Below are 13,996 nucleotides of genomic sequence, written 5' to 3'. Positions count from 1 at the left end.
CAATGAAAAATATTTTAAGCACTAAAGCTATTTAGAATGCTAAATGGGGAAACATATGAATGATAGTAAATGGTTTAGCATCATTCACATATGATATTAATATGAAAGAAAGTTAGATTCAATGCTTCGTTTTATTCCAACATGTAGGTATTAGTTTTATCCAATGCTTTTCATGGATCATTTATTCAATCACAAATCAAATACAACCACAAAATACAAATATCTTTAGAAAAACAAAGTAGCATATAGAAATTGGAAGACATACAAAATTTACCCTTTATACAACTTGATGAGAGATTCGTACAGTTTGGGCAAAGGAGGTGCTTCTGCAATAGAAATTAAAAAGAAAGTCAGTGTTTCCATGGAGGCAGATTATGACAGAAATCTAGTAAGAATCAAATGTATAATTGAAACTGATTCTTACATTCTACTGCATCTCAAATTTTGTCAACTCACCTAGTAAAGTTGGAGGTTTATATATCCTTTCAAAAGAGAAGCCTCTTATGATGATAGTTCAATTAAGCTAAAACATGGGAAATAATGAAGCAGATATAAACAAGTTTAAATTAGGATATAAACAGGGGAAATAATGAAGCAGATATAAACAAGTTTGACTCTTTGAGGTTAACAAGTTTAAATTAGGATATAAACAAACCCAAACTCCTAAAGCAGATAAATAATGAAGCAAAACATGGGAAATAGTTTATAGGCACCTCAAACAGCAGGGAGAAGTTGAAGAATCAACAGCTTGAGGATGGAAGGAATACAATATATATATATATATATATAGAGAGAGAGAGAGAAGAGATCAGGTGTGACACATCTCTTATGGTGTGACAAGCCTTATTGTGTGACAAGGACCAATTTTGTAATTAATCAAAAGAAGGTGGCAAATTTGTAAGTAAAAGGAAAGAAAAAATTGTTTTATTTTTTTTCTTTAAAATGCATTTTCCAGACTTTTTCAACCTCGTTTTTCAAAAAATTTTATACCGTTGGACTCGTCTTAATTAAACGGTCATTTTAAGATCCATGAAGCTCAAGTAAAAAAAATTCCGGTGAACGGAATCCGGGTGGGCGTTTTTCGGCAAGCAAAAAAGTGTCCAGAAAATTCTAAAAAAATTCCAGAACATGTAAAACATTATTCTAAGAAACTTTAATTCTTGGATCGAAGTGAGATTTCTTACGGTTTAGTCCCAATAAAACTTTTTCCTTAATTTTATCCATTTTACATGCTTCAACAATTTGTTGGGTAAAAACTGTAAGGAATCTCGCTTTGAGCCAAGAATTAAAGTTTCTTAAAATAATGTTTTACATATTTTGGAATTTTTTGATAATTTTCTGGATATGTTTTTTTGTCCTACTTACGTTGTTCCAAATCAATATACCATTTGTTCCAACATAATACTTATATTGTTCCAACAGAAAATTGTTTTATTTCTTTTCTTTAAAATACATTTTTCTGACATTTCTAACCTCGTTTTTCGAAAAATTTTATACTATTAGACTCGTCTAAATTAGACAGTCATTTTAAGATCCCTGAAGCTCAAGTAAAAAAAATTCCGGTGAACGGAATCCGAATGGGCGTTTTCTGGCAAGAAAAAAAGTGCCTAGAAAATTCTAAAAAAATTCCAAAAAATGTAAAACATTATTCTAAGAAACTTTAATTCTTGGGTCGAAGCGGAATTTCTTACGGTTTAGTCCCAATAAAACTTGTTCCTTAATTTTATCCATTTTACATGCTTCAACAATTTATTGGGTCAAAACTGTAAGGAATTTCGCTTTGAGCCAAGAATTAAAGTTTCTTAAAATGATGTTTTACATATTTTTGAATTTTTTGATAATTTTCTGGGCACGTTTTTTGTCCTACTTACATTGTTCCAAATCAGTGTACCATTTATTCCAAATCAATGTACCATTTGTTTCAACATAATACTTGCATTGTTCCAACAGAAAAATGTTTTATTTCTTTTCTTTAAAATACATTTTCCCGACATTTCTAACCTTGTTTTTCGAAAATTTTTATACTATTAGACTCGTCTAAATTAGACGGTCATTTTAAGATCCCTGAAGCTCAAGTAAAAAAAATTCCGGTGAACGGAATCCGGGTGGGCGGTTTCTGGCGAGAAACAAAGTGCCCAGAAAATTCTCAAAAAATTCCAGAAAATGTAAAACATTATTCTAAGAAACTTTAATTCTTGGGTCGAAGCGGGATTTCTTACGGTACAGTCCCAACAAATTGTTGAAGCATGTAAAATGGGTAAAATTAAGGAAAATTTTTTATTGGGACTAAACCATAAGAAATCCTATTTCGACCCAAGAATTAAAGTTTCTTAGAATAATGTTTTACATTTTCTGAAATTTTTTGAGAATTTTCTGGGTACTTTATTTCTCGCCAGAAAACGTACACCCGGATTCCGTTCACCGGAAATTTTTTTACTTGAGCTTCAGGGATCTTAAAATGACCGTCTAATCTAGACGAGTCTAATAGTATAAAAAAATTCGAAAAACGATGTTAGAGATGTCGGAAAAATGTATTTTAAAGAAAAAAAATAAAACAATTTTCTCTATCCTCTCTTTCATTTTATTTACCAATTTGCCACCTTGCCCTTTTTAATTATCATCAAAACTACGTAGTTTTGTTATGTTACACAATAAGCTCATTGTCACAATTTAAGCCATTGTCACGCTGGATCTCACCTATATATATATATATATAGGAGGGATGAGATTCATGCAAGTTATAAACAAAAATGTTTAACTTTAAATGGAATTTACACATTCCAAACTTTTACTAGTTAATTGGACCTGCAAGAATAAACGCCAGAAACAAGATTAAACAAAAGGCTTAAACCATAAGAGGAAAAAAAACAAAACAAAAGTACACTCTATTTTGAATTCACCTGATTGTGATGATTAACAAAAGTCTCCATCAAGTATCAGTAGGTAGACCTGCAAGAATAAACGCGAGAAACATGATTCAAGTTATGATAGAATAAATTTGATGAAGTCACACACAATGAAAACATATTGCCAGCACAAATGTAACCAAGTCGCACAAAACAAGATAGAAAACATAAGCAGATAGAGCAGATATCTTTAGTATGAGATATCTTCCAATATCTAAAAGTTGAAATATCCTCTTATGAGCTCCCATATCCAATTTAATTAAACTTGTGGATCTGAACTCCAAAGGAAGGCCAGTCTATTGTATCTTTAATGTCAGTAGAAATGAACAAATCCATAAGACTAAACCCATCTAACCAAGGATCTAACCAAAAGGAAAGCATATTCTCGTCTACCATAGAAAATCAACAAACAAACACTAGATACCAATTAGACTCCAAAACAGAGAATATCCTTGCACTCTAAATCCAAAAATAACAAGTTAAATAGACTGACAGCACCTTAAATTACAAAAACCAGAAGCAGCACAAATGAAGAAATTAAAAAAAAATAAGAAGAAGAATCTAAGACTACACATTTGATTCAGAATCGACCCAAATTTGGTTTGAGTTTTCGAGCTAAACTTTTGAGAGCAGTTGACTCCCAATGTCATTTCTTCCCATCAAACGCAAAACTTGTTCAAGATAGAAGTCTTCAAAAACACTGGTATGGTATGAAATTTAGGGCTCGGTTCGCCCAATATTAGAAAGAGACAGAAACAAGGGAAATGTGATGACGGAGGGAGAGTGGAGGTGAAGGCACGGCGCCAGTATTGGAGGTTGTCGGCGACGTGAATTTTAGGGCAGAGAGGAAGGAAAAATGAGAGGGTTGTTTCCATTGGATTGTTTAGGGCGAACAAAAGAGGAGGCGTATAAGAGCTATAAAGTGAGTTTATATATTTTCTTTTTCTTTTTGGTAAACAATTTATTAGCTCAAAGTGTTTTTATCCTACAATAGTTAATCAATTACCTATAATTATAAAAAATATATATTTTTTCAGTTTTCAATTTTAATCAATTAAATCGTAATAAAATTTGTATAGTATATATACAAGCATATTATATATTAATATAAAAAGTACATTATTTATTGTTTTATCTTTTTATTTTTATTTTCATTTCTTTATTATTTAGTATAATATTTTGAAACTAATAATAATATGATAATTTTCTAAAATCATTATTTTTCTATTTTATCCATAACGTTTAGAGATAAAATTTATATTTATAATTTTATATAGCTCTATTCTTAATTTTATAATTTTTTATAAATTTTTTATAAAATAAGTGTTTATTTACTCTAATTTGATAATTTATTATAACAAAATGATTATACAGTTAGAAATCTTATTAACTATATAATTATTTTTAAAAACACATAATGTCTAGTGTAATATGTAAAAAATAAAGATTTATAAATTGTTTATTTATTTTTGTACAAAAACTGTAGTAAATAGATATGTTTGGGGAGTTATATGTATTTTGCTCTCATTTTTATTCACCGACACATTTTAGTCGGTGAATAAAACAATTGTGTCTGTGATATCACCAACACATTTAAACACCGACCAAATTCGTCGGTCTAAGAGGCGGGAATTTTCCCTCCACGTATCACCGACAAATTATTTAATTGTGTAGGAGAATGTGTTGGTGATTACCGACCGAAAATCTGCGTCGGTGTTCTGTGGTGTTTTGTAGGTATTACCGACACAAAAGTTTTAGTCGGTCAATTGTGTCGGTGTTGCTGATTTTTCTTGTAGTGTATTAATTTGATTTAATAATTATAATTAGATTATGATTATAAATTAAATTAAAGTATTATCTGATAATATTAATTAGAAGTTTTTATGTGATTGAAACTCTAATTAATTATCCCTAACAATAATTAAATTATTAATTTGATTAATAATATTATCTAGATATAATTAGTTATTATTTAGATAATAGTAAAGTGTTTATTTAATTATCTAATTAGGAATCCTATTCCGAATAAGATTCCAATTATTTAATTACCTAACACAACTGGGATTAGGGTTAGAGAAGTCTATAAATAGACTCCCTAACCCCATAAATTCGACCAACACAATAATAAAGGAGGAACCGTTCCGTCTTCATCTCGGCTAATCTACATTATTTCTTACTCTCTCTTTGATCTCGTATCGATTTCGGTTAGAGGCAATCATTGCGATTGCTATTATTAAGGTTGATTACTGATTAGTTATCTTTTCTGTGTTGTTTCTTTTGTTGTTCGTGATACACGGATTAAGAGTTGTGGGCACTTTGTTTGCAACCGTAGATAGTTCTTCACCGAAGGTATTACTTTCTATCCCTCTTTATATGAAATAACAATTAACAGATCTTGGAAAAGGGAAATAGATAAAATTTTATTATTCCGTTGCGTCTAGGCTTGTCTATTTTCCTTCATTGGTGTCAGAGCCTATGTTAATCTGTTATTTCATATATGTAAATAAAAGGGTTTTTCAATCAGATTGAATAAATTTATTGTTAGGTTAATTAATAAATTTGATTTAGTTAATTAATCTAAAGATAAATGGTTAAGATGAGATTAAGATATACGTGTTTTGTGGATTAAGGGTTTAACCGTTTGAATCGTTAAAAGAGTTAATTCGATTAATCTTTAAAAAATTTGATTTTATTAACGATTTAAACGAAACGGTTAGAATCAATTAATTAGGGATATATATTGGGAATAGTTATATATATTTGTATAGGAATATATATGGGTTGGCTACGTCGTTTTTCCGTCGACCTGAGTTTGAAAGAGTTTTGATAAATAACTTGAAAAGAGTTTTGATGAATAATAACTAATTATGTAGGTGCTGTTCAGATGTAATAAAACTCAAAGTTGTTTATAACTTAAACTGTTTTATTTTATAAAAAAAAAAAAAAAAGAAATTTGTAAGTTTGGGACACAGTAGCGTAAAAGCTAATGTGTCCGACTTACAATTTTAAAGCTGGCGGCTTTGCTGCCTTTTGGCAGCAAAACCGTCCAGCGTCGCGGATACGATCCGTGTCGGGGACGAACCCGGTTTTCGTCCCCATCACGTGTAATTTTGAGTTTCTGATTTTTCTAAATTGTTTCTGTTTTTCAGAAAACTAATATTAATATATATATAGAATTAATTAATCCACATGATTTGATCGTTGTCTATTTTAGGAACAACGAATCAGCCGATGTGAATTTATTAATTGTTATAATTAATAAAAGGATATGGTAATGGTATGTGTTTTAATTTGTTTTTGCGAACCGTTTGTGCTTAATAAATATACTTGCTATATTAGTTAATCACGTTAAATGGTTTTGATAAAATGATTAAACACAATGATGTATAATCTCTCGTCTTAAAAGTTTTGTGTTCTAGAATTGATTTTACAAAGTTTAATTATTTGTATGTGATACGGTTGAATTAAACACGTTAAATAATCTTGGTAAAATAATTGAACACAAATAATTAATGTCTTGTATAGTTGTATTTTGAGTATCTAATTAAGTTTATATTTGATATATTAAAATAAAATATAGATGATACAAAATTAATTAAAGGTTAATTAGATAGTAAAGTTAATTAAAGGACTAAATTGAAAATGTAATTAATCTAAAGGATCAATTTGATTAACTTAAATATTACATAAAGGGTTTATATTTTGTAGCATCGAGCGCACAGTGAAGCATATTGATAGCCGAAGCATGGTTTTGAAGCTTCTTAAGATCATCCTCTGTCCATTCAACCTCAGCTTTAACAACTGACTGGCCAGCAACAACTTTCACAGGTACAAACGGGTCTTGGACTATAGATAGCCAGGCACTCATGTTTGTAGCTTGAATGAAGTTTTTCATCCTATTCTTCCAAAAGGTATAGTTTGACCCGAAGAATAGGGGAGGCCTGGTAATGGACAGCCCCTCAGGTAATATATGAGTTGTCTGGTTTCCAGGGAGAAACCGAGTGCTGTTTTCGCCCATGGTATGGATCAACTCAAGGTTGTTAGACCTTTAGTAATGAGCTTTTAAGCTCTGATACCACTTGTTGGTTCCTTGTAAGGTTGCAAATATAGTTCCAAGGGGGGGTTAGGAACTATTTTACCTTTTTTAAGAATAATTTGGGCAGATTTCTTTTTTTTAAGAAAAGTTTATCTAACAGCGGCGCTTAGCACTCAGCAAGACACTGGCTTAGTCAACTAGTGACTAGGACAGCTTCGTTGCTTAGGTCAGGAAATAGCACTTAGAGTCTATTCCTGAACCTTCTCGTTGGTAGCGCACAACTCAGCTTGACCTCTTTTACTTGGTCAGTTTTAGTTTGTTTTAAGCAAACAGTGTAAATAAAGAGTTAAGGTTTAGAAATACTTCACTCAGCAGATTTATCCAGGTTCGGCTTCTTCTAAGCCTACGTCCTGTCCCCGGAACACTTCCGAGATTTCAAATCCTCTACTGAGCTCTTTAAAGGTAGAGCCTCAAACCTTTTACAATATCAGCAATTGAGTATGACAAGAGTACCTTCCTCTATACTTCTACTCAATCCTAATCTCTCCGCTGAGTACTTAAAACCGAGTACTCAGCCTCTCTTTTCTACTTCTAGAAATGATAAAGATTTTGTCCTAAACAACAATTGCTAGAACACCTTAGATGATTGAAAAACAATCACTCTAGACTTTTACACAGATATGAAAATGTAGTGTAAGAATTTTGCTTTGCTTCTTGCTTGCAGAACTTGTAGAGATTTGGACAGCGTAATGGCTTGATCAAGTTCTGTATGTTGTGAAGCTTGTGATGGCACTATTTATAGAGACGTCTGGCCATTCGGTCATTTCGAATTTCGAAATAACCGTTGGAGGGAAACGACTATGTGTCGTTGTCATCCTGACTTGCACAGAGCTCTTGGCCAATCACAATCGTGTATCTTCTGTCCTCGGTCAGCACAGCAGATGGTCTCTCCTTTTATGGTAAAGTCAACTGGACAGCATACTGTGTCGTCTGAACTTTGCTAAAAGAGAAAACACTTTGTCTGGAAGTTTTCCTTTACCGGTCTGCTATCTTGTACGCTTTGTCGAGACTACTCAGCAGCTTCATTGTGAAGTTGTTCCTGAAGGTCTTCTAGATCATTCCGTTTGCTGAGTTGCGTTTTTGTCCAAAACGACAACGTCTTGACATACGCGGGCCGAGTGTACTGAGTTGTTTGACTTGGGCATTGGCTTCCGTATTGGGCTTGGGCCTTCCAATCCTTATGACTTATAACATTTATACTCAACATTGAACAAACACATTAGTAGAATAAATCAACGCATTTAAACTTAGTGTGTTTAGAATATGTATTCTAATTTATACTTAAACAATTTTGTCAAATCAAAATTATGTGGAAAGGTGTTTCAACAATAAGAACATGGATGCGTATTCCATGGTTCTGCACTTGGAAGAGGTGTTTTGAGAAACATACTCAAATGCGGACGCTATGAGATAGCGATGAATGTTTTGCTCCAAGATGCAAGAAGGTTCTTCTGTTGTGGCACTTTGTGTCAAGATGATTGACTACATCACCAAAGCTTTCTAGTATTAGATTTGTGATGGATAATGAATTAAGTTTCGACTTAGTTCTACAATCCCTCCCAGAGATTTATTCATAAGTTCATCTCGAACTGTCAGATGAATAAGCTCAGAGACCTCTCTAGAAGAGCTCTTGAATATGCTCAAGTCAGTTGAGCCCAAATCTTAAGAAAGTGATGTCAGCGCTCGTTATTAAGGGATCTCACGAGAGAAAAGGAAGTTTCCTAATTCTAAAAATTCCAGGAAGAACAAATGCATTAAACCCAAGTCAATAAAAGCAAGAAGGGAATGCCACCAATATGGTAAAGAAGGGAATTGGAAGAGGAACTGTAAGAAGTACTTAGACTTTCTCTAGAAGAAAGGCTAGGATGGTGCTTTTACATTTGGAATTAAAAGACAGATAATTCAACTTACTTGTGGTAATGTCACTTAGGGCATATAAGCAAGAAACTCATGTTTAAGCTACATTAAGATGGGCTTATAGACTCGGTTGATTTTGAATCAATGAGCACATGTAAGTCTTGTTTAAAAGAAAGATGACAAAGACACCCTTTAGCAATAAAGGAGAACGTGTATCGGACACTCTAAGACTAGTACATTCAGATGTATGTAGTCATACGTCAAACACAAGCAAGAGAAAGGTTCAAACACTTCATTAGCTTCATAAGATGATCATACCAGATATTGATTCATCTACTTGATGAAACATGAGTCAGAAGCTTTTGAGAAAGTTCAAATGCTTCAAGAATGAAGTAAGAAAAACAAACAAGAAAGAATATTATAGTACTTCGATTAGATCGTCGTAGAGAATATCTTTCTAATGATTTTTCTGAATTATCTAAATTGAATATAGGATTCGCTCATAATGGACTCCTCCGTATACACCCCGATGTATCTGAAAGGAGAAATTTTACTCTATTGGATATAGTACGATCCATGATGAGCACAACCTCTTTTCCAAAGATGTTCTAAGGCTACGCCCTAGAAACCGCCTTATTTACCTTGAACCGAGTATCCACAAAACCGCCAAGTTCTATTCCATTTGAATTGTTCATTGGAAAGGAAGCCCAGTTTCTCTTTCATGAGAATTTAGGGGTGTTCAGCACATGTTAAATACATAGCATCAGATTAAGTTAGACCCTAAATCTGATAAATATTTCTTCATTGGAATTCCGAAAAGAAACAGTAGGATATTACTTCTATCATTCGGATGATCGAAAGTAATAGTATCCAAACACTGTATTTCTAGAAAAAGAGTTTCTTCTAGAAACACAAGCAGAAAGCATGATTGAACTTGAAGAAGTTCAAGAAGAAGGATTAGCTGACATAGCGGAAGCGATGGTGGAACCCGAATCTGTCTCACAAGATGAGATACTGGTGACATTACTAACTCATAGGTCTGGTCGAGTTCATCAAATCCCAAAGAGATTTGGATTTCTAATGGGAGACGACGAAGAGGCTCACGTGTTAGACGATGAACCTACGACTTATAAGAAGGGTCTTGTAAACCTATACATATAAGCTAGTGGGAGCTCGTATGAGCCTTTACATGTAAACTAGTGGGAGCTTGGTCGTTTACTTAGTATTATACATCAACGATATTCTACTAATGGGAACGACGTAGCTATACTGCAATCGGTGAAAATTTTGGTTATCGAATAAAATTCTCCATAAAAGACTTAGGAGAAGCAGCTTACATCTTAAGGATTAAGATCTATGAAGATAGATTGAGAAGACTGCTTGACCCCTCCTAGTCTAAACACGTTGACAAAGTGCTCAAAGCATTTTGCACTAGACCTAACATCACTTTTGCTTTAAGCATGACAAAGTCGATTATAGGTCAATCCGAGTGATGGTCACTGGATTGTTGTCAAGAACATTCTTAAGTACTTAAAATGACCGAAGATATGTTCCGGGTATATGGAGATGAAATTTGAAAGTTGGAGACTTTCAGATATAAGTCATCAAACAGATAAAGATGATCTTACGGAATACAAGTTTATTCTGAAAGAGGTACGATTAGCTGGAATAGTTCCGAGCAGGAAATCGTGACCGAGCCAGTAAAATAAATCAGAGTATATACATATATATATATATATATATATATATATATATATATATATATATATATATATATATATATAGCAGCTTCAAAAGCAGCTAAAAGGAAGTTTGGAATGCAAGTTCATTAATGAACTAAGCGTGGTACCTGACATTGTTAATGAGATTAACAATAGGGCTGTTGCTCTTGCTAAGGGCCCGCAGTCTCATAATACGTCCAAACACTACCTCAGTCGTTACTATCTCTTCCGAGAGATAACAACAAGAGTAGATGTGAGAATTAAAAGAGTGCCCACCAAGGCACAATCTTATAGATCCATTTAAAATGCCTTACCCCAAAAGGTTCATGATCCTCATGCGAACACTTATGGGAATGTTTTCAGAAACAATTGGCTTTAGTCCAAGTGGGAGAATGTTGGAGTTTAGTGTCCTAAAAACAATTGTTTTAGGATATTAATATTAATGAATAAATTGTTTATTTGATCATTTGTTTAATCAGATATATAGCATTAAAATGTAACTATATATAAAGGCACAAATCTTTTATAAGGAAAGTAACCCTAAGTTTATTTGAGTAGTTATAAAGTGTTCATACAAGCATGAAGTGAGATTGTACTTTATAATAGACCAATAGACTTAAAGTAAACCCAAGTCAAGTAATATGTTATAGGGGTTGGCATATTACTGTTGAGACTTGCATGTAACAATGTTTTCTGTCGAGACAGAAAGATGATCTCACAAGCTTTAGATATTCAGATATCTAGACAGTTACATGGATCCGGTGAAGGAGTTCATTAGGATTGGGACCCGACTTGAGATAACAGAATGGATTGATTTATCTAATATGTCAACTGTTCATCTCATTGGTATTAGTAGGTATAACTAATCCTCAGACTCAAACATTCGTTAATTAGTGATTCTGGATTATGGAGTCTGATACTTTGATTCTGTGCGAGCACGATCCAACAGGTGAGAGCCTAGGGTGTGTGAGAGCAGGGTTGGGTATCACACAAAGTAATTGCAGAATAGTTAATGTCAGATCGAGCATTCGTCACTCCCGATAAGTGGGAGATATATCCAAATGGCCGCTTGTGGTGAATTGACTGAAATCCTTGCAAGGTGATAGAGTTAAGAGTAGAAATGAACATTTCACTTAACTTATCTTTTCAGAGTGAATTCAACCTGTACAAGTAAAACCGAACTCTTCGTTATATGTAACCTTGACACGTTCCATGGTTATAAGGAATTGACCGACAGGATATAGTTGATGAAGGATCGTATTATACTGTACCTAATGCAGAAAGGTTAACGTCAGTTATCAACCTGACTTCTTAATTGCTCTGGGGGAATATCATAGGTTCTGCTAGTAACAGCTCGCGACGGTATTCCGTTATATATATGTTGGAATTAATCATAATGAATTAATTTCAAAGGATATATACGGCTAGTGGCAATAAAGGACCTAATGGGTCGCATATGGGACTTGGAATCGGAGGACGAAAGTGTAAATTAGTGAGACAAAATATATGGGCCGAATTTCATTAATTAAATAGGGATATTAATTTAATTTAATATTTATAATTAGATTATGATTATAAATTAAATTAAAGTATTATCTGATAATATTAATTAGAAGTTTTTATGTGATTGAAACTCTAATTAATTATCCCTAACAATAATTAAATTATTAATTTGATTAATAATATTATCTAGATATAATTAGTTATTATTTAGATAATAGTAAAGTGTTTATTTAATTATCTAATTAGGAATCCTATTTCGAATAAGATTCCAATTATTTAATTACCTAACACAACTGGGATTAGGGTTAGAGAAGTCTATAAATAGACTCCCTAACCCCATAAATTCGACCAACACAATAATAAAGGAGGAGGAACCGTTACGTCTTCGTCTCGGCTAATCTACATTATTTCTTACTCTCTCTTTGATCTCGTATCGATTTCTGTTAGAGGCAATCATTGCGATTGTTATTATTAAGGTTGATTACTGATTAGTTATCTTTTCTGTGTTGTTTCTTTTGTTGTTCGTGATACACGAATTAAGAGTTGTGGGCACTTCGTTTGCAACCGTAGATAGTTCTTCACCGAAGGTATTACTTTCTATCCCTCTTTATATGAAATAACAATTAAAAGATCTTGGAAAAGGAAAATAGATAAAATAGATAAAATAGATAAAATTTTATTATTCCGCTGCGCCTATGCTTGTCTATTTTCCTTCACGTGTAAGGGTTGAGGTGGACATCACGACTCTGTTATCTCGTGGCACATATGTGCGTAACAGCATTAGAGAGGTGGTATGGGTTTTTTTCCGATACGAGAAACTACCTAATTTCTGCTAGCTGTGTGGATTAATTGGGCATGTATTAGATGATTGTGAAGCAAAGGAAGCAGAGGAGATTGGGGAAAATTGGCCCTTTGCCCCAACAATGCGAGCTTCACCTATGAAGCTTCGAACATATGGGGGCTAGAAAGAGAAGGATACAGGCTCTTACAACAAAGCCAAAGAGAAAAAATCTGCTCCAGGAAATGTAAGGGAAGGAAGCTGCAGGAAATTAGTTACCTTTGATGAGGGCATTAAAGAGGGAAATGAGGAAGCCAAGTTTGTGAGTATTCAAAGGAATGGACAAAGCATTATAGATAGAGGAAAGGCAGTAAAAGGTAACACAAGGGAAGCCGAGATTTCGAATACGGAAAAGTTAAGGGATTCTCAAGCAGCAGAAATGAATAAAGTGACAATTTTAGCGAATGAGAATAACTTGAAGACAGACAGAGTATGTGCTAGCAGTGGAATTAAAAAGTATAAAAAGCTTGCGAGACAGAAAATGATAACTGGGGAAGGGGCTGAAGAAAATAAGGGAGTGAAAGAGGATATGGCACATGATATGATATATGGAAAAAGAACTCATGAGCGAAGTATAATGGTTGATGAGATGTTGGTGGATGATCCCATATTTTCCAAGCGTTTTTTGTCTGATGCGTCTTTGGAAACTGAACTGTGTGTATCGGCGGAGCTTGCTCAGCAGGCCCGACAGGGGCCATGAAAATGTTTATTTAGAACGTCCAGGGTCTGGGCAACCCTTGGACGTTCAGAGCTCTAAAGCACTATATAAAGGTGCATTGTCCTCAGATTGTGTTTCTTATGGAGACAAGGTTGTGGCGATCGGAGATGAATGGGATTCGGAACTTACTGTCAGATTTTCATGTTTTTATAGTTGATGCTCAAGGCCGTTCTGGAGGGCTCATGTTTGCTTGGAGAAAAGAGCTGAATGTGGTTGTACAAGGATTCTCAGCTCATTGCATTTACTTTGTTGTGAATGGAGACCTTGGAATCAAGTGGCGCGGAGTTGGTATGTATAGATGGCCAACAAGAAGAGAGAAGTTTTTAACGTGGGAATTACTCAGGGGTATCTATGCTA

This window comes from Euphorbia lathyris, chromosome 2, assembly GCF_963576675.1.
Source record: "Euphorbia lathyris chromosome 2, ddEupLath1.1, whole genome shotgun sequence".
NCBI classification, from domain to species: domain Eukaryota; kingdom Viridiplantae; phylum Streptophyta; class Magnoliopsida; order Malpighiales; family Euphorbiaceae; genus Euphorbia; species Euphorbia lathyris.
This window is presented reverse-complemented; position numbering follows the sequence as displayed.